The 20186-nt window shown below is 44.2% G+C and overlaps 1 protein-coding gene across 1 annotated transcript in view; it reads right to left on the reverse strand.

Moving 5' to 3' along the window:
* ATXN1 (ataxin 1) overlaps positions 1–4522 on the reverse strand; it is an 88241-nt gene extending 83719 nt beyond the window's left edge. The window contains 1 exon segment of the mRNA XM_010151707.1: positions 4399–4522. The gene's annotated coding sequence lies outside the window, so the exon portion shown is untranslated.
* Between the last annotated feature and the right edge of the window lie 15664 nt (positions 4523–20186).

The following is a 20186-nucleotide window of genomic DNA, read 5'->3' on the forward strand; positions in this document are numbered from 1 at the left end:
AGAAAGGTAAACCCAAAGAAGCCGCAGGGACGTGGCTAAAAAGGCGTTTGGCCCTGCAGCAGTCCCTGAGTGCTGGTGGCTTAGAGCCTCGTTGCTGTAAGTCCTTCTGCAGGGCTCGAAGCCACCCCGGCCACCTCTCTGCTGGGTGGCAGGGGCAAGCAGGCACAGCCCAGCTCTCACGCCATGCCTGTGGGTGTACATACACTGACCGTACGGGGGATCCCCCGCTGCCGAAATGGGCCTGTTGCTGCGTGCCACCAAGGCAGGTTTGCTGGCCACGCACACAGAGGATGGCAGCTTCAGGGCCGGGAGAGGGGCGAGCCAACCTGACGCACAGAAACACCTAGGACAAGGTAGCCCTGCTGTATTTCTGCAAGGTCCAGTTAAAATAAACTGCCCAAGCAAAGGCCCAGAGTTATGGCCCGAGGCTTTTTTTTTTTAAGCCCTGCAAGAGACTCAAACTGTTTCAGCTTCCTCTCCCAAATGTCAGCCTTGAGCCGTTCTTGTCTGGCCGGAGGAAGCATGTGATGTGAAATAAAAGCCAGGAAATAAGACTTTCTGAATAAACATTTATTTGGTGAGAAATACTTATGATTTTTGGCAGAGAAATGTCAGAAACCTGAAGCCCTATGTATAGCATGCCTACAGAGTGCAATTTCTATTTAAAGGGAAGCTGCAGCTGTTTGTAGCTCTTAATGAAGAATAATGCCTGGGAATAAATTACTGCCGTTTCTGAGAGACATTTCTCAAATGACAGCCATTCTTCCCTTTTTCCCTCTCCCTATAAATACCAAGTGGCATGTACTGGGCAGTTGTTTGGAAGAATGGACACATGCAGCTCGCTCTTTTGCCGGCAGCCTAGTAATTTCCGTAGAAAACCATGAAGTGCTTTAGCATACGGATACCAAAGCAATTCAAAAGCAAAGACTTTCAGAAATATCAAGGCTGCGTATGTCAAAACTTCCCTTTGCTCTTCCAAACTGTGCACAGCTCATCACTGAACAGACACCAAGCAACACTTCCAACTACGCCACAAGCCCAGCGTGGAGGCTCAAGGCACGGAAGGTGGCCGAGAGCAGAAAAAAGCCTTGCTACTCATCAATTTCCATCCCTTGTGTACGCCTCCTCCCCGAGGGGCTGCCCGCAGCGACAGTGCGAGCATGCGGAGAAGGTGATGCTCGGGAGAAAGGGTGTGCCCAGGCTGCTGCCAGACTGGCCAGGCTCTGCAGGAAGCCACACTGCCATCAGCTCCAGCCCCACCGCAGGCAGAGATGCCAGGAAAAACAGCTGGCAGCCAGAGGAGAAGTACAGACGAGATAGGACCAGGGTGAAGGGAACAAGGAAGGACAAGTAGTGGAGAGAGGAGGTGGCAGCTTAAAAATGGGATGGGACTGGGGCTAAGCCTTGTGCGGCCATAGTCCCCAAGACCCTCTCCATGGGCAGCTCTTAGGGCAGGAGGTTCCCACCGAAGGCAGGCATGGAAAGCCTGTCAGAGCGAGGAGTGGGGACATTTACTATCCTGCCATCTGCAGTTTGCCCAAAATAACAGCCATAGATAGGAGATCAACTGAAGACGTTTCAGTTATTGACATATACTGGATGCAGAGATTTATTTTCTATTTCCCACAAACCGTGCCAGAGGTTTTCGCATAAGTGGGGAAAAAAAAAAAAGTGAAGAAATGACTGTGAGTGAGGAACACGAAGAGTTTATTCATTGCTCAGAATGTGTTTGTGCTTGTGCGGCTAGCACTCCAAAAAAGCTGTGGCATATGTTTTCAGGATGGAAAAAAAACCCTCAGGATACCTAAATCCTACCAGAAAATTACAAAACCGTATGCTGGAATTCACAAGGTACCCTTCTGCAAGAGCAAAGGAGCCGCACCTCGCTTTGTTTTTACCCCTCACTAAGTGAAATAAACGTTCCTCCTTAACAAATCCTCCTGACATCCCTTTTTCTCTCTGCAAAAGAGGAATATGGACTTGATTTGTACAAGCTCTGCTATTCCAGAAATGTGCAGCATCCAAATGAGGAGAGCAGGAGAAAGGAAGCGAGAACTTCGTACTGTTTAGTAAACAGGCAGTTTCTAGGTGGATACAAGACACTGGTCCCAATTTACTGCCCACCCTTCCCCCCTCACTCCCCCCCCCCCTTTTGAAATTTGCCTGGGTGGCAGGAGGAGGCGGCGGAAGGGATGACAACAGCTACCGCTTGCAATGGGAAAGGTCTGATCGCTTTCCGCACATCGTAACATGACAACACCCTGCAAACACTTAGGGAAGAGCACGCAGTATTTTTCACTAAAATCACCGTATGCTGGCATTTCCTTTCAGCAGAAACACCATCCCTCCTCATCTCTGGTATTCCTGTCTCCCTGAGAGGATAAAGGAAAGATGGGAGGGGAGAGGAGGAGCCTGGCCGACCGCTTCCTTCCAGCACGGTCCTCCAAGCAGAAGGCAGGTGACAAAACACGCTCTCAAGGAATTTGTAAAGAGCTCTCCATCACCTACAAATGTCTCCCCCCAAAAAAACGGTCCTGGATGCCAGGGTGATAGCCGTTCTCAAGAACACTTTCTTTCCATCTGTACCTGGTGAGAAGAGTGCTGCTTTTTCTGCACAAACCTTGGACTCCTGAGTGTAATTCGGGGTTTTGGCACTGCGATAGCAGACCACCATGCTGTGCTTTAAGTGGGCTTTCTTTAAACCGTTTAGGAAAGAGAAGAATGTAATAATCATAGCAACAGCATCTTCGACAGATACTCCATCCCCTGTAATGGCTGATGATTGCCTACTTCTCTCATGCAGGTTTTATCTGGCTGATCTGGTGCACCACATGCCTTAGAGGACCCAGGGAACGGGGAATGCTCTCCTCAGCATGAGGTGGTGCTGCTGTTGCAATCAGTGGAGGTGATTGCAACATCTTGAACAAACATCTCCTGTTATCCCAACAGCTTTGCATGCTAGGACAGTTTTTTTTTAATTATTATTATTATTATTATTATTTTAGGCTGTCCTCCTCTGCTCTAGGATGTCAGCATGAAAAGTAAGCCCTTGTGGTTTCAGAGAAGTGTTTTGAAGTGTGGGAATGAGCTGATACGGCCACGTCCGCTTGGATACACAGACAGTGAGAAGCTCCAGGTCTCACAGGCCCCTTATTCATCTTAATGAGTTACTAACTTGGCAGCTTAGTGGTACTAGTAACTAACAACTCCAAATGTCAGCTTTGTTAACCATTTCATGTAGATCAAATGTGGGAAAGAGGATTGATGATGAAGATTTTTCATTGTCTTCTCTAATATTTGTTTTGCAAGTGGCTCTTGAGGAAGCAGCACTGCTCAGAGACTGTTTCAATCTTCTTTCCAAAGCCTGCCCCAAAGGGAAAAGCAGAGCAAAGGAGGGCATCCAACTTTCAGAGACTTAGAAGGCATGCCCAGCAGTCAGGAAATACATTTACTAAATTTATGGGAAGTGCAAAAACTAATTTGCACAAACTGGAAGAATCTGAAACTGTTTTATCACAACTAATATCTTGAAAGACCACTGTATACTTTGGGCATAAGGATTTAAATATTAACTTACCTAATTTTGAAAGTCCCAAGGTTCCTTCTTAATACAAAAATAACGATTATTCTCAAACCTGTGAGGCAGAGAATTCTTGCTTTCCTCTGTTTGTGAGGATCTCCACATTTGCCCATTTCAACCCAGAAAAGCAGTGGGCTTCATGAGAAAAACAATGAACATAAAAATACTTATGCCAACTCTTTAGCCATCCCTCATGAGAACAGCTTCTTTTATTAAATGCCACAGGTGGATCAGTTACGTGACTACGTTTCTTTCTGAACGGCGTCCTACTCCAATTCCCATGAACACAAACCTCTATTCAAAATATTCAAATTAATATAACAAACTGATCAAAGTAATAGGAGTTTGGAACACCAGACACAACCAACCATATTTCCATTCCTCTGTGGCCAAATAATTTCAACCATTATATGAGCATGTACAAGACTCCTGAATCAGACCTGTAGATTGCTGAACTGTTGCTACCCGTAACATTTTTCTTTCTTGTTAGGCTACACAGTCACAAGGCTTTCAAGTGCAAGCTTACATATCTAACTAAAAAGTGATAGGAATGTGTTAAATAACTGTAGCAGTCCAAGGAAAAGAGACACAGCATCTTTCCTTAGACAACACTGTTCTGTCCTTGAAGACATCAACAGAAAGAAAAAAGAGAGAGGGAGAGAAATTCAAGTCTCCTGACCCAAACACACCCGCCTTTGATTTCAGCAGAGTGAAAAGATGCTCAGTAAATCACAGGGATGGCAGCAAACACTGCAGTGCAAATACCACCCCGCAAAAGACACAATGGCAAGTACATGCTATCGCTGCTAGGAACTCACAACATTCACTATGTTCTTCTTCAGGGAATTCTGGATTATCCTTTCGCATGAAGATTTTTCAGAAACTGCTGGATTGCTCACAGGTCCTCAATGGCCTTCCTCTTTCAAATACACTAAGACAGAGCTGTAAAAGAAAAACAAAACAAAGTTAGAAAGGAAAGCAAGGATTAAAAAGAAGAAAATCCATAGAACTGTTTAGCAAATGAACAATTGATTCCTATATCTCCTTGAAGAAAATGCTTTTTTTAATGAGCTCACAGGATGGAGATTCCAGTACGGAGTGAGTGTACGTCAAACACTGATCTGGGATAGGAAGAAGCATTTGCTCTGTATTTCTTATTACCAACAATTAAAATCCAGTTCAGAATTGCTGAGGCAGATACATAATTAAAATAGTTCTTGGATACTTTGTTGCCATAACAAGAGGAAGAAAAAACTACTCAAGGTTGTAGTTTTGAAGTGTCTGCAAACAAAGCCCACAGTGCGCAGAGATCTCCACACAGGAAGATTTTTTTCTCAATGAACTCCTCTAAGGGGACGCAAACACCTCTCTGTTCCCGTGGTTATCTCTAATATTGCAACAGAGGAGTACTGAAACAAAAAATATACACACACGCACACACTATTCTTCAGTAGGAAGCATTTTTCACAGCTGAGGTTTTTAATATCATGCCATTCTTTCATACTTATTTGACAGAATTTCTTGGTAAACCATTTCTTAATTTTTTTTGACCTACTGTCCAAGGTATCAGACTACCCTCAGCCTTTTTACTGGGGTCTGGGAAACCGCTGGGCTTCATTTTTATGTGAACCCCACACAGAATACTTAAAATAGAGTGCGTATTTCCACAGGTCTGAATCGGATATTTTTTCCTTCAGCTGGGTTCCTGTGGTCTACTTGTGCTTCCTAAGTACCTAGTTTCAACTTTGTGCCAAAAAGCTCTCTAATCTCCTTGATGTAAGGCTCCTCAAATATTTCACAAGTAACTTCAGGATCCATGCACATGGATCCCATCCTATCAGCACTATGGTGGAATCCACATCCCCGAACTGAAACCAAAAGGACAGGACAAATTCTATGCCTAAGACAGTGCAAGCTCCTCTACTCGCAGTGGAGAAAATCAGGCAATCTAGAAAATTATTAGTTTGACCTGTCTTAAACATCTGCTTTAGGACAGAATGAATCACGCTCTAGAAAGGTCTGCTTCTCTCCCTCCATAAAGTAAGTCTAGACACTGAGCTCAGATTAGGTGGCTACAGATGAATGCAGATGAATCTCACCCTACATGAAGGCAGGAAACAAGTCAGACAGACAGGCGAGAGCAGTTCATGGGTGAAGGGAGAGGTAAGGCCACGCAATGATAACTGTTCAAAAAGGTTTACAGCCCTGAGACAATCTGTTTTAGTTGAATGTACAAAGCAAAGGTAACAAAACCAACAATAACAAAACCTTCCAAAACCCAAACCAGTATTTGCCTAGATGATCCAGCTTTGGTCTAAGACTGATCCTGGATTTACTGGTTGAGGCTAAGCCCTCACAGAGCAGCATCCAGGAACCAGTGTCCAGCTGGCTGGGACTCTCCAAGATGCACCGGCAATGATGATGACGACCACTGGTCTCAGTTACATACACCTTTATCCTCTCCCTGGTAGACTGTAGCAATGCAAGATACCTGTCACAAAAGTCTTCCCAGCTTAAGGAACTCTGAGCTGAAAGTACAACTCCACTGTTGACAGAGGCACTGCAACCACAAGGTCCTTCAGAGATCCAGGCCCCAGCTTCCAGGACTTTGGTCAACTGCTTCCCGCCTCTACTAAAACAGGCCTCCACAGCTTATCTGACAGAGAAGCACACTGTCAGACACGACCTCACAAGCTCTGTGACTTTAGAAAGCAGACCAAAGGAGAAAAAAACCCCTCAAACCTATTTTAAATCAACCCTCAAAATTTTGCTTAACCCAAAACAATTTACTTTGAAGTAATTTATTTTTCAAATTATGTGGCTCTCAAGATTAAAAAAAAAAAGAGCCAGCTCAAAATACTCAAAACATTTTGTTTCTAGGTGTTAAAAAGCATCATTTCAGCATTTTCAAAATTATTTCTGTTTTTTCCCCAATAATTTGGCAATTAAAAAATCTCCTAAAAATTAAATTTTTTAATCTTCATCTCTTGTCATTCAACACTCAGGGAAACATGAAAATGGAATCTAAAGGACTCCATTATGATAAAACATTTAACATTTCTGCCAAAATTACATGGCTTCCAATTAAGAGCAGGGAAGTTTACTCCATGCGCACCTTGTCACCCATGCCACATTTTGCTGCTCCTGCTTGCACGGACTCCTCTGAGCCTCCCGAGAGTCAGATGCCTGTAACACTGGGCTGAAACCCACCCCATTCAGCGAAAGTCCTGCCACTAAATTCACCAGGCAGGATTAGGATTTTGATCCTGAGTTAAACAAGGCTCTGACTGACAATAGCAGGGCTCCAACCACTGAAACCGGAGGCAGCATTGCCTATGATCTATGCAGTTATCTTGCATGTATCGCTCTGGAATTTGCCTTGCAGATTCCTGCCAGTGCATGAACACAGGAACAACTCACAGCAGTATCTCTGCGACACGCTGCACTGGTGCTCCAGGGCAGATGTCCCTCTCCATGCATTTTTGTTTCATAGGAGGGATGACATGAAGCAAGGTAGCCTACCCCTCAGGGAAAAATGTATTTACCATAGGGTGCCTTTGCACCACGCACACAGCCAGTCATTATGGAGCAGATGATGCGCTGTAAATTCACAAGCTAGTTTAATCTGCTACAACTTGACCTTACCCGTAGGCACTTGTTTCTGCAAGGGGCAAGGCACGTCTGCCTGCAAATGTTCCGAGGCTTTTTTTTTACGCTGAAGATGTAAAGAGAGCATGGCCCAAACTTCAGGATGCGCAGGGAGATATGCTGCTTCTTGAAGCACAATCCTCATCTGAAGAGCAGAGTGGTCATTCCCTAATTGGGATGATCTTTTTCCTATGTAGATCTGATGGGCTGCGATGATACGCCCTTCTTGGAATATGCAAGAGTCATGACTTGGAGGGACCATCAAGGAAGGCCGGTTTGCTGTACTACTAGATTTTAACCAGGCTTTGCAACTGAAGTTTCAACATGATCAATGAATCATTATCACATACACAGTTACCCATCACATCTCGGCTATAAATGGGAAGTGTTACGCAAGGAAGCTGTTTTTCACGGTCGCACAGCATTATGGTTATTCAAATATCACAGCACAGCCCTGCCTTTGAGTGCTAAAAGGGACTTTGAGTTGAAAGGTTAGAAGTGTAATTGAGAGATGAACAGACCTCAAATCAAAGAACATGGAAGTACTTCTTGGGAGCATTTAGATACTAAAATTGGACCCCAGGGCAATCAACAAATAAGAACAAGCAAGCAACTGCAAATTGGCAAAACCGAAAATTAGAAGTCAGCCCTGTGCAATACCCTGTATCTATTCCAAGAAAAGGTCATGCTCTCCATCTTGCTTTGAAGAGTAGGCTGTGAGAGATCACTGTTTTTCTAGTCCTTTCCTGCAGGTTTTTAATTGCCATTTCTTGCTCCCTTGCATCATGTAATTTGGTTTTCCTAATTCACAAATCAGCATAAGCTAATAAAACTGTTTAAGAGATGGCAGTGTTGTTCCCAAGTTGTTTCATTGTTCGCTCTTATCCCACAACTAATCCTTCAACTCAAATAAAACCATAATTCATTTCCTCCTTTATTCTCCCTCTGCATGAAATAGTTTTAGACAGGTTCAATCCTGCCCCACCATAAATGGGAAAGGTGAGGTTGTATCTTCCTGGAGCGTGTGCAGTTTCAATTACCTAATGTGCATATCATCTAACAGGTCAGGAAAAAACTTCTGAATGGTTTTCAACAGGTTTAGCTGTTTTTACACATATAGAAAATATTCTAATGGAAAAAAAAAAAAAAGACTAACCAAGAATTAACTATCTTTTGGTTTACAAGTTAATAAAAATTTCTCTACGCCAGCCATGACAAACTTTACCCATGTGAAAATCTCCTGACATTCTGCCTAGTGTACAAAGGCTGCTCCCGATGGGGCTGAGTCACCTTTACATTAATTATTCTGCTAGTGTAAAAAAGACTTAAATCGTAATTATGCCTACTTTAAGGCTACAGTGAACGAATATCACCTTAGCACAAAAGACATTTTGTTTGCATAAAACAGGCAGGCATCGCTCTTATTTCTGTTTACCATCCATTCCTCATCTGAAGCTTGATTCTCCACACCTATGTCATGTAAACAAGCACTTCCATGGCTTTGCATGTGATCCATAGTGAAATGCCCAACTTCACAAGGTGTTACACCCACTTTGTGCAGGGTGAGTAACTGTATCTGGGTGCAAGGGAATAGTAAATCAAGTTGTCAGCACTTTGCATATCCTGCAGGTCCTAAACCAGGAATACAGCATGCAGATCATGAGGTTCAGGCAAGGAAGCGATCCATCCTGCCCCGCAGTTTGTAGCAGGGGAAAGAAGCTACGTGTCAGCTTCCCCAGCTCTGTGAAGACATTCACGGGCCAGCCCAGCCCAGCGCACCTTTCCTGCATGAATGGCATTTCCAGTGTGAGTGCTTACTCACTGGGAAAATGAAGTGCTGCAGGATGGGAAGGTCTGTCTGCAGACAACAGACCGACAGGAATGGGTACAGCTGCAGCTCACCCCCTCCAGTGCAGGAGCCACTACTGAAGATGACCACTGATTTTGCACAACACTGTTAGTTCTCTAGAAATCGGTGTCCCAAGATTTAATCTACAAAACATTATTCATCATTATTTCATCCACAGCAGGTATTTTTCCCAACTTAAGGCTCAGGTAAACTGCCCCTGCTTTTAGCATCGAACTATGCAAGTGGACTGGGAATGGGCTTTCTCAGCCCTACTCACTGGACATCAGTCCTTCAAGACCTGTTATCTGGAAACCATGGAAGTGACTTCGTTCCCAGAGCGGTCCCCACTGTTCTCGTTACCCATTCCCTCACCCTGACACCTTCAAACAGAGAAAAGAGGTGAAGGTTCATCACCCCAGGGGCTGTTGTAAATATGAAAATACACATGCCAGCTCAAACCTAAAACCTCCATTTACAGGATACTTAATAACAATGCAAATACAGCTCTGATTAGAACCTCTGAGACATCACCTCGACACAGATAACAGCAATCACAATCATACTCGTTACTTGTACCTCAGTAACACCCAGTGTTTCAAAAAGACTTGAGTTTAAACCGTGCTTAGCCCTGTGCTTCAATTACTGTGCTTAGTTCCAAAGCTCTACGAGATTTTCCCCATGAAGAGTGCAGCGTAAGGTTTTAAAAGAACAAGTAAAGAGCTAGCAGTGGGTGCAACACACAATGACACCAGGTGGAAAGAAAACTAACAGGAGCGTGTCTAGGTTGTTTTATCTAAGAAGCAATACTACAGAACTGAAAGAAGAAAAATACCCCACAAATACATCCCATCCGATGTCTATGACATATTTTTAAATAAAAATCCATCATCCCATTAACATCAGCACCCCCTATTTGCCACTTCCTCACAGCTATCAAAGAGGGACTGGCGGGTGAGGGATTTCAACACTGATTTACATTTCTCTTAGCATGCTAACTTTCTTCATTCTCACACAGAGGTTTAAGTAAAAACAATTCTATTGCCTGCGTGTTCGTAACACAGTCATTCCTACAGGTCTTCTAAGCAGAAGAAATTGGAAAAAGAATACAAATGGCCCATAATAACTCAGGCTCAGAGCCAGCAGTGATGAACAGATACAAGCAATAAAAATAACCACTCTGGATGCTTCTGTTACTTGACATAAATATTTCTCTTTTTCTTTTGTGGAAGCTATTATGCAAAAAATGCAGCTCAGCCCTGAGTTGAGACAATGAGCCTCCTGCATATTTGAAGAACTGCAGCTCCCTTGTAACTTGTTACAGATGAGGGCAAGCTCAGGGGATAGGCCACTTGGAACATACAGACATCTCACAGACCATGGCCACAGCTCTCCTGCAAACAGATGATGGTGGAGGGGGAATCTGACCACTCTTAGTCCCAAAGCGCAGCAGCACCAAAACCAACAGCCGAGGTTCGGTTTATCTGCACTACTTCAACAAGCCAAAGATAAACCACCCGAAGAAGGTAGCTCTGTGGGTTGCAGCATTAACAAACGCCAGCAGAAAGGCCTGGCCTTTGGCATCAGCAGTAATCCCAGCATATGCCCACTGTACTGATTCCCTGGTGCCAGTGAGGTTCGAGCTGGGGCCGTGGCCTTCCTCTCACTGGGCTCAGCCGTAGGGTCCCGCCGCTCTTCGGCTGCCTACTTACACAAAGCTTTCAGGGAGCGGCCTCCCCGGAGCCTCTACCCGTGCAGCAGGTTGGGTTGAGGAGGACCCCTGTAACATGAGCCACCAGGCCAGGGACACACAAACCGGTGCAGGCCCGAACAATGCCACCACGTGAGCCTCGCTTCCTTAGGAAACCAGCCCAGAACCCACCCTTAACCTTCTCCCTGCTTCCAGCGCAGCCACGTCTTCTGTGCCGCTGAGGCAATGTGAAGCCCAGTCCTGGAAAACAAAGGCACTATTGACTAACCTTTTTGCAGGATTAAGATGACTATGCTAGCTTCCAACAAAGATTTCAACGATTTCAACACTGAGCGCTAAGTAACAGGAACACAGCTTGGCAATAAATCCAGAGATTACCTGTTGAAACATTAATGGCAAACACCTTTTGATGTGGGCTGCTTTATGTGGTGCAAAAGCCAGCACTGTAATTATGCATTTCCTTTCTATGAATCAAGTATTTAAAAAAGTAAAGTATTACCGGGGGGGGGGGGGGGGGGGGGGGGGGCGCGCGCGGGGAGAGAGGAATGCTCACGCGCATGTGTGTGCGTGTGTGTGTGTGTTACAGGAAATACTCTACAGCTGAGCCTGCGATTTACCAGCGTAGCTGCACGTAGTAAATCTGCAACAGGGGACCTTCGCAGTTTCATTCATCGTACACTGAGCAGAGGGCTAAAAACAATTGCCACACTTGAGACAAATGCCAGCGTGAGTCATACCAGCTGGAGTGCAAACATGTTTGCTGTTGGGTGAGTCAGAATATCACATCCTGAATTCACAAACCTTCCTATAAATAATAATTTCCAAAACTGTTGCAGTTTTTTAATACAATTTAAAGTGTGATGCTGAATCTATACAGGCTTTCCTGACTACGAAGAAAATGTTTTTTTCTCCTCTTCCCTTTTGTTCCTGATTACATGTACCTACCTAGAGTAGTAGGCCGTCTACGGTGACCAACGTGGTAGTTGCGTTAATTCATACTTAGCAAAACCCAAACACGGTTCAAAATGTGTGACAAGTGAGATACTCAAAATAAAATGAAAAAAGGAGAAAACTAACTCCGAGCCACTGAACGTTGTGCTTACTGTATATGCTTTCTGTATCAGCACTTCTTTAATGCGCAAATTATGACACACTTTAGAGCATGTTCAGCATTCAGAGAAAGGGAACGTCATGCTGGCGTGAGACAGACCAGCTGAGAAAAGGGGTGAGATATGTCGGAGAAGCGGCAAGAGAGGCCATGGAAGCGTGCTGCATACAGGCGTGGGGGCTGGGCCTGCCACCGTGCTCGGTAGCACATGTATGCACAGCACAGCACACGCACAGTCCCCACTTCAAAGAGCACTCAGGTTCAATACAAGCTACAGCCCCCGATCCGACCCGAGAATAAGAACATTCCTGGTACCAAAATTAATGCACTGTAATAATTGGTAATGATTATCCATGACTGCCTTTAATTCAGGAAAACAACTGAATCAGAAGTCATGCAAGTGCCTTTTGAAATAGGGTTGAACTTATGGATACAACTAGATTTGTTCAGGAAAGTGCTGATAAAGATGTGTGATGCCTCTGCAAGCAGGAAAAAACCCCGTGTGATTTGGTGTAAGGTTAGGGGGGAGGGTTCTAACTTTATTTTCTGTTAGGAATTTATTCTCATCTTACACGAAAGGGAATTCATACACATACAAGTGTCCTTACATCAAATCAAGACAGTTTTGCTTTCTCCTAATTGTTTTGTGGAATAACCACTCAAAAGTTCGTTTCTGTTACCTTTCTCAGGCAAAATAAAAGGCCTTTTAGAAAAATTTTATTGCTAAAACAATGAAATTCTCCTGGGAACGACTTCGTTATGGAAATGAAGTGACAGCTTCTTTTATCTAGCCAAGCAGCAAGTCTGCATTTATAAAAGGCATTCTGTGCACAAAGTACAGTGAGTGGGAGGACATGAAAATGCTATTTTTAATCCAGATTTCGGCGTTCCTCCCATACAGATCTCCTGGAATAATAACAGCAACAACAATAATGATAATTAATAATGCCAAAAAAGGAGTATCATCTTAAAGGTGAGTGGCATGCAAGAAAGGAAATTCTAGTTAAGGACTTGTAAGTTTTAAGGACAAACGTAAGGTTCTTTCCAATAAACTGGCATTGCACCATGATTTTCACAGGATGTGAGATCTGCCCCCTATATTTTATACTGTAATTTTTAAGAAAAGGCAATAAATTATCATTATGTTCAACATATGCTGCATCTCTACCATTTGTTTTCTTGCAGCAATTGATATTTTCAGAAACAGCCCTAAACGGGAACTTAACTGTGGAGTTGATGCTGTCACTGTGTTTGGGTAAGTGACCATGACATCTTTTAGACCTGGGGAAGCACACAAACCTTGAGAAAACCCAGGGCCAAGTGGTGTTCTAAAATGCAGTGAGAACAAGGGTAGGATGCAGACTTTGGCCTAAGCTTAGAAGAAGACATTGGAAAGATCCTTTTCTGCTTCTCTGACCTTTGGACCTGATCCTCGGGACAATGTCACAGGCCAAAGAAGGTGAATTAACACATATAGAGGAAGTGTAGGCCCAATCCTTCCTTCCTACCAGGAATACACTGGCTCCAGCCTGTTTTGCAATTATCCGAGGGCAGAAGTTAGCCCCGATTACCAAAACACTGTTATTCTGTCGTGCTATCACCTACCAGTGGTAATTAGGACAAGCCTTTGCATTTCACACCTAATAAAAATTAACGAGAATGAGCAGGCAGTAACAAAACGCACGGGAGGCATGCGCACGACGGAGGTGCAGCATGATGCCTGCTGGTGCGATCGCACTTGGGAGTAACCCCACCACTGGAAAGCCCTCATTTCATGCGAATTAGAGCAAACTGGAGAATTCACACACGCTGTCTCTCCCCCTCTTACACTCGGCAGCTCTAACACAGAAACACGTCGGAGTCTGGCACCGAGTTACGTTTCAGACCCAGGAGCACCCCCAGCATGCGCGCTCCCTACGCGCTTCCCTTCTGGTGCTGCTGCCATGGGGTACCAACCCTGTACAAGTGATTAAAAACTTGGTTGGCAATGCAAAACTCTCAACAGTAGCATGGAACCAGCACCGCAGGCATGCTATCCCCTCAGTGAAAAATCAGCCATTGAGTAACTACTCTGGTATGATTTGTTTCTTAGAGCTATAATTTACGGACCATTCAGGTCACCTTGGAGGCACTCCCACTCTCTCACCCTCCTAAAAGACGAATTTTCATGCCATTAACATTTATTTGCCTTTTATACAGTAAAATTTGAGTCTATTAAAATATAGAGTTCCAGTTTGATATTTTGATCACCTCCACCTGCTTCACAGGAAACGTATGGTGGTAACAGAGGGGAAAAAAGCCCAACAGAGGATTGGAATAAGTTAGCCCCACTTTCCCTTCTTGTCCATTGCTTGCTGCCAAACACGCCTGCTGCTGGTCACTTCCCTAGATCGCTGCCAGCAAATGCTCAGCTGGGCATGTCACCGATGTTTAACCCTTAATAAAATTAAATCACAATAATACTTAGCATTCATTTAGGGGGTTACATATTACAAACACTGTAAAAAAAAAAAAAACAAACAACCTGCACACTCCATAATACTCCTGCAGAGTAACTTGAGTATTATTATTCATACCTTATGCAAAGGGCAATTTCACTGGAGAAGGGATAATTGACCTGCCCACAGCTATGCAACACAACTCCTTGTTTCCTGATCAACTGATTCCAACTGATCAATTTCAGTCTTTCTTGAAATTTAGAGATTGTTAGTCCTGCCTTCATTTCTGCTGCCGAAGGAAAGGAGGGAGCAGGTCTCTCTACCCAGGAGTACTGGTTGCACGTGGGTGGTGTAAGAGTGGTCTCTGGTTGCATCGGTTTGCGATGGGACCAGAACCAATTGGAGCTGCGGCACTCCTGTTTCTACTTCCCTGCGGCCAGTGGGGATTAGCTGCAGAGAAGAATTTGGTCTGCGGGAACATTACGGTCCCTTTTCACAAAGGACAACCAAGTTTTAGTCTCTGCGGACATCTTCTAGTCCTGCAGGGGGGACAGCAGAGGACTCAGGAGTGTAGGTATACCACACGCCTCTCCTCTTACTCCCCCCTCCCTTTCTCTCAACCACAGAAATGGGTAAGATTGAGCAAATAAAGGTTTTACCCAGGATAAACAGTGGCAGGGCAGGAGCAGTGCCTGCTGCCTGCTCTTTTCTGCCAACCATCGCGTGGCAGAAAAAGCCACACTGGGCTTGCCAGCAGCTTCCGCTCCTGCTGGTGGTATGTCAGATGAACCTGAGTATTTTTAACCACTTCTTTGAGGTAAAAAACCTCATGTCATAGGCTGGACAACAGAGTAATGTAGTCAGAGATCCTGTTACACCACCAGCTGTTCATCCTGCACTGCCGCCAACAGTCACAGTGTAGGTGAGACCCAACCCCACTTACTATGTCAGAAATCACAGTTTTTCCACCTGCAAAAGATCCTTACCCTTACGTGCAGTGACAAGATTAAAGCAGAAACCTCACCTGCTAGCAGTGTGGATGTATTTATCCCAGTTAAAAAAGGGCTTTTACTGGTAAAGCTCATCCCAGTTCAGAAACTAAGTCAGTCCTACCTTTCATCAAAGCAGTTAGACTGGAAAAGCACTTGAGCACACTGATCAGCTGTTGAGCTAAGACAAGGCTTAAGCAGAGGAGTTTATCTCACCTAACCTCTCACTTTTAACCATGTTTGGTTGGATCAGGGCCAACTTAGCGTAACCAGATCCTCAGCCCTAGCTGCAGGTTTTGATTGCCCTGAAGAGCTATCTCAAGCCAAAGCCTCTTTAGCTATCCCACCTAAGAGCGCCGTCACCCTTGCAGATCAGCAGATGAGCTCCACAGTTTAAGTGGATTAGCTGTGCTGAACAACTCTGCTACACATCCAGTACGTGCGCCGGCAGCACTCAAGCTTCCATCAGCAATGAATATATTCAGCAGCAAGGAATATATTCAGCTGCTCCCGGAGGTTTGGCTGCAGAGGACAGAGCTGGGTTAAGCACAAACCTGAGCCATCCCCAGACCCTGGAAGCAAAATGGGCTTGCAGCTTGGGCTCAGTGGGCATCCCAAGGGGCTCAGTGAGCCAGAAGGCTCTGCAAAGATTGCCCCTTCCTGCACCCTTTCTGACATCAGGGTTTGGGGTTGGTTTTCTGCAAATGCATGCGACTCATATCAGCCTGACACACCACACACCACCTCGTCATGACTTCTTATGCAAAACCCTCCGCAGCAGCACACAGCAGAGCCATGCTTAAATCGATGCAGTCACAGGGTGCCATCCTGATCCCACTTAGCCTAGCCACCTCTCTTAGTCTGGGACAAACAGCCTCTGCCATGTCTTAGTAGCTACAACACTTGCTTCAAGCAAGCTCCTCTCAGAAAGCAATGAATCGGAATTTCCCAGGGACACCATATCCTTCTCTCAGCCACTCCTCCCAAAGGCAGCAGGCAGAAGTGCCACATCACATAACATGATCAGCGTGAAGTTGTAACAGTGTGGGAGAACGTGGCAATTCATGGAAAATGTCATCGACCAAAAGGCAATTAGCAGTGAGTCTAAATGCAGAAGCAGAAAGGAGTGGTTTCCTAACAAGAGAAGCCTTGTTAAAAAAATAAAATAAACCCCCTAAAACTTGGTTTCCTCAAAAAAAGCAGCATTCTTAGGAGACTGAAAGCACGTGAAAAAAAAATACCTCTGTGAAGCCTTCTTTAAAGATTATTCTTTGCAGACAGATTTGGCAGCCCTTTCTGCTCTGTCTCGTAATGCTATTGAGTGTAACTATGTTAAGTCAATAAGCAAAGCCACTCAATTTTTTTTTTCGAGGTTTTCTAGGCCAAGAGAGGAAGCAGTGCGATAGGAAAGTTTTCAGAAGTGGGAGTTGTGCCTGCCTTGCTTCTAATTGTAGTGAAACTGTCAACCTCTGCGCTGTGTTTCAAGACTTTACACTTCAAAATCATTCCCTCTGTGCTTTGAATTGCTACACTTTTAAGCTAACTACTTCTAAAAGTGCTGTTTAAAAAATGACATCTTCAACCACATTTAATGTTGAGCATAAATCTAAATTTGCAAAGTCTCATTTGGTCCCTACAAAAGTGCAGATTTTTTTTTTTTATTGTACTTGACAGCCAATCTCTCAGAAATTATTTGTGCAGAAAACTAGCTTAAATTACTGCATATCAATACATTTAAGAGAAAACGTGTGTTTCGTTATAAGCTAAAAATAATGATGTTCTTTTTACCTTAGATAAAAAAACCCCAACAACTAACATTCAAGCAGCAAACAACATTGAAACCAATTAGTAATCTTACAACCTAAAATCCTACCTACGTGCAGGCATGTATTAATCGTATTTCAGAATGAGCTCCAGATGAACGTGGCTAAAAAAACTGAACTAGTCTGACTTGCTTTTTCTCTTGTAAACCGCCAAAAGAGAAAGTGGGTCCACGTACTATGGTGAGCATTACAGGCACTCGCTGGCCTTGGAAAGATGTTCTCTGCCTCTGAGCACTGACCTCAGGGGATCACCCCATCAATGCCAGAATGGTAAATTCATAGATAACCCAATGTGCTAAATTTCTCTTCAGTGCCCAGACCCAATCAAGTAAGGAGACAGCTACCTGCCAAAATGCAGGGAGCTGAGGGAGCACAGCACTTTCCAAGTGCCCCTGCATACATACAGGGTAATTAGGAGGCCATGCTCCTTTCATGCTGTCATGAAGCAAAGAATATTTGCTTCGGCTTTAATGATTTTAAAATATGGAAGATCATTTCAGGAGACTGAAGAACAGTTCCGTAAGGCTTGGGTATATTTACACTGTGGCTCAATGTGGTAAAACCAATTCAGGGTAAATGTTTACTGCTAAATATTCAGGGAGATGGACCGACTCCAGTTCCAGAATAATACTTTCACCAAACAGAAAATTACACTGTACCTTGTGGGGCTGAACAAGTCTGAAGCATTATCTCGAGGTCTGCCAAAGTTCGAGGTGTTCCAGATGCCAGGTTTCAATTTAAGCTAATCTATATTTCATATCCTCCTCCCGGACTCTCATCTCCCTGGTTTAAAGGACAGCACAGTTCTTCACTCCGGGAAAAAAACTTCTACCATTGCTCACGAATGACTCCCCATCGTAGCATTTGGAGAACACATTAATCACCTTGCAAAGAAGTCCCACCCCACTCTTCGCTCACGGCACGGTGGATGCTTGGCTGGGCCAAGCCGAGGCGCTACAAACAAGCTCCCACGTTGGCACTTGTTATTGGCTGCAGTTGGGAAGCAGGGATATGTGGCCTTCCCTCCACACTCCTCTCATCACAATTTCTCCATTCGTGGATATGATTCCCCTCTCTCTCTTCCCAGTACAACAATAAAAACAACAACAAAAACCCTTAACCAGACAGGAGTGATGCTGGCAAAGAGCCTTCTCCTCCAAACTCCAGCACCGGCTTGGGCAAGAAGTGAGGAAACGCAGCCATGTCACATGGGAAACAGCTGAGCTGTTGCAAACAACAGACAGCAACCCTTTGACTAACCAGAGAGTGCCCAACCCAATTCTACTTTCCAAGCGGAAAGGCTGCCCTTCTCTCCCCCTGCAGAATCCAGCAGAGCTGGATCACCTTCTCAAATACCCCTTGTCCGCCGTAGCAGTCCAGCAACCATTACCATCTAATCGTTCCCACAGTACACAAATCCCTTTCTGGCCTGGCGCAAGGCGAGTACACAGTTTTTGCTAATATTGCATTTATTTTATTTTTTCCCCTCCTTTCCACATCGCGTGAATAATCCCTGTTTCCCAGCATCAAAGAGTTAATGGAAGAAAGAACCGCCCTAGCATGTGCTACAGGCAAGGGTAAGTGGACTGGCCAGCTACCAAAGCAGATTGTTAAAGACTGCTCCGAGCTCCTGATTTTTTTTTCTGACTGCAATAAACCTAAGAATTGAATGTGGACATAAATGTAAACCTAGGCCACATCTGCTGATAAAGCAAAGTCTTTGTACTTGCACAACTGCTGTTAACTGTACACAAAATACTTAAATTTCATGAATTCTCCTACATTCAAAAGCTGACCTGCAGTCCACCGAGGCAGCCAATGTGAACTGCACGCTCAGCAGAATTGCACATTGAAGACAGAGGGGAAACAGATTATGTTATAACACAAAATCAGACTGCTAGAAAAGTGAATAATTTGTGCAACTGTTAAATGCTTAGAATGTTTTGGGCACGCTTCACCACACCAGATTAAACCACGTCTACTGTGGTTCTCGTCTGAAAGGCAGCACCAGGTAAGAGGTTTGTGTCACTTGCCCCTTTCATCACAGGCACGAGCAACACCAGGGCCTTCAGGACCCTGTCATACTCCACCATTAAAACTTTTCTTCTGAATTCATTGAGGCTACTCTGCTCTTTGAAGATTTTTACATTCCCACAACTGCATTAATAGCTTCGCGGAGAGTGTATGTGTGTGTATGCACATCATTTCTTCCCAAAATCTTCGGAAATATCAGCTGTAGATCTTGGCCATCAGCATTCATGCTTCTTCTGAGAAGATAACTGAATTCTGGTATCATATTCTAATTTTAACTTATTTCTTGGCAACCTACTCCCTCCTTACGTGCATACATATCAGACTTGGGTTGCTTTTTTGGCAGAGTTCCCTTGGTTAATTATTACCAAATCGTTTGAAGGTTTCTTGATCACGAATCAGGTATAAGCAGCTAGGACTTACCTACAGGACTCTGTCTCTAGACACTTTCATTTTGAATGGCATAAATGACCTTGGGCCAGCTTATTTCAATGTTGGTTCATGCTCTGCTCTGCTATGACCTCTCCTGAGGAAGACAATTCAGGGATGCACTTGTCCCAAGTCCACCCAATCTTGTTTCAGATTTCTCCCCATTTCAAGTCTGCCATAACTGACCTACAGGCAGGAATTCCCCCCTGGGATGTGACTAGCGACCCTTTCTAGAGTCTGTAGTATCATTACTATTTACATGACCATTATTAACAACAGCCAAATATTTTCATTTACACTGCTAGCAAATTCAGTTGTCACATCTACAATCCACAGATTTACTTTTACATGCTGTGCTTGGAGACACAAAAAGAGGAAGTGCTATTTCATACTTGGTCCTGTGGCATCTATACCTAATACTGCAACCTCAATTTAAGCAGAAAGCTGTGGTAACACAGCATATTTTCAAGTTCTCCAGTACTTTCCTAGTTCATGACTACTTTAATTGGAAAAAAAAAGCTTATTTCCCAGATTTCAAACTGTGTTGAAAGGTGGAAGGTGCACGGTATATCATGCTCAGAGT

This window comes from Eurypyga helias, unplaced genomic scaffold (assembly GCF_000690775.1).
Source record: "Eurypyga helias isolate BGI_N326 unplaced genomic scaffold, ASM69077v1 scaffold255, whole genome shotgun sequence".
Taxonomy (NCBI): Eukaryota; Metazoa; Chordata; class Aves; order Eurypygiformes; family Eurypygidae; genus Eurypyga; species Eurypyga helias.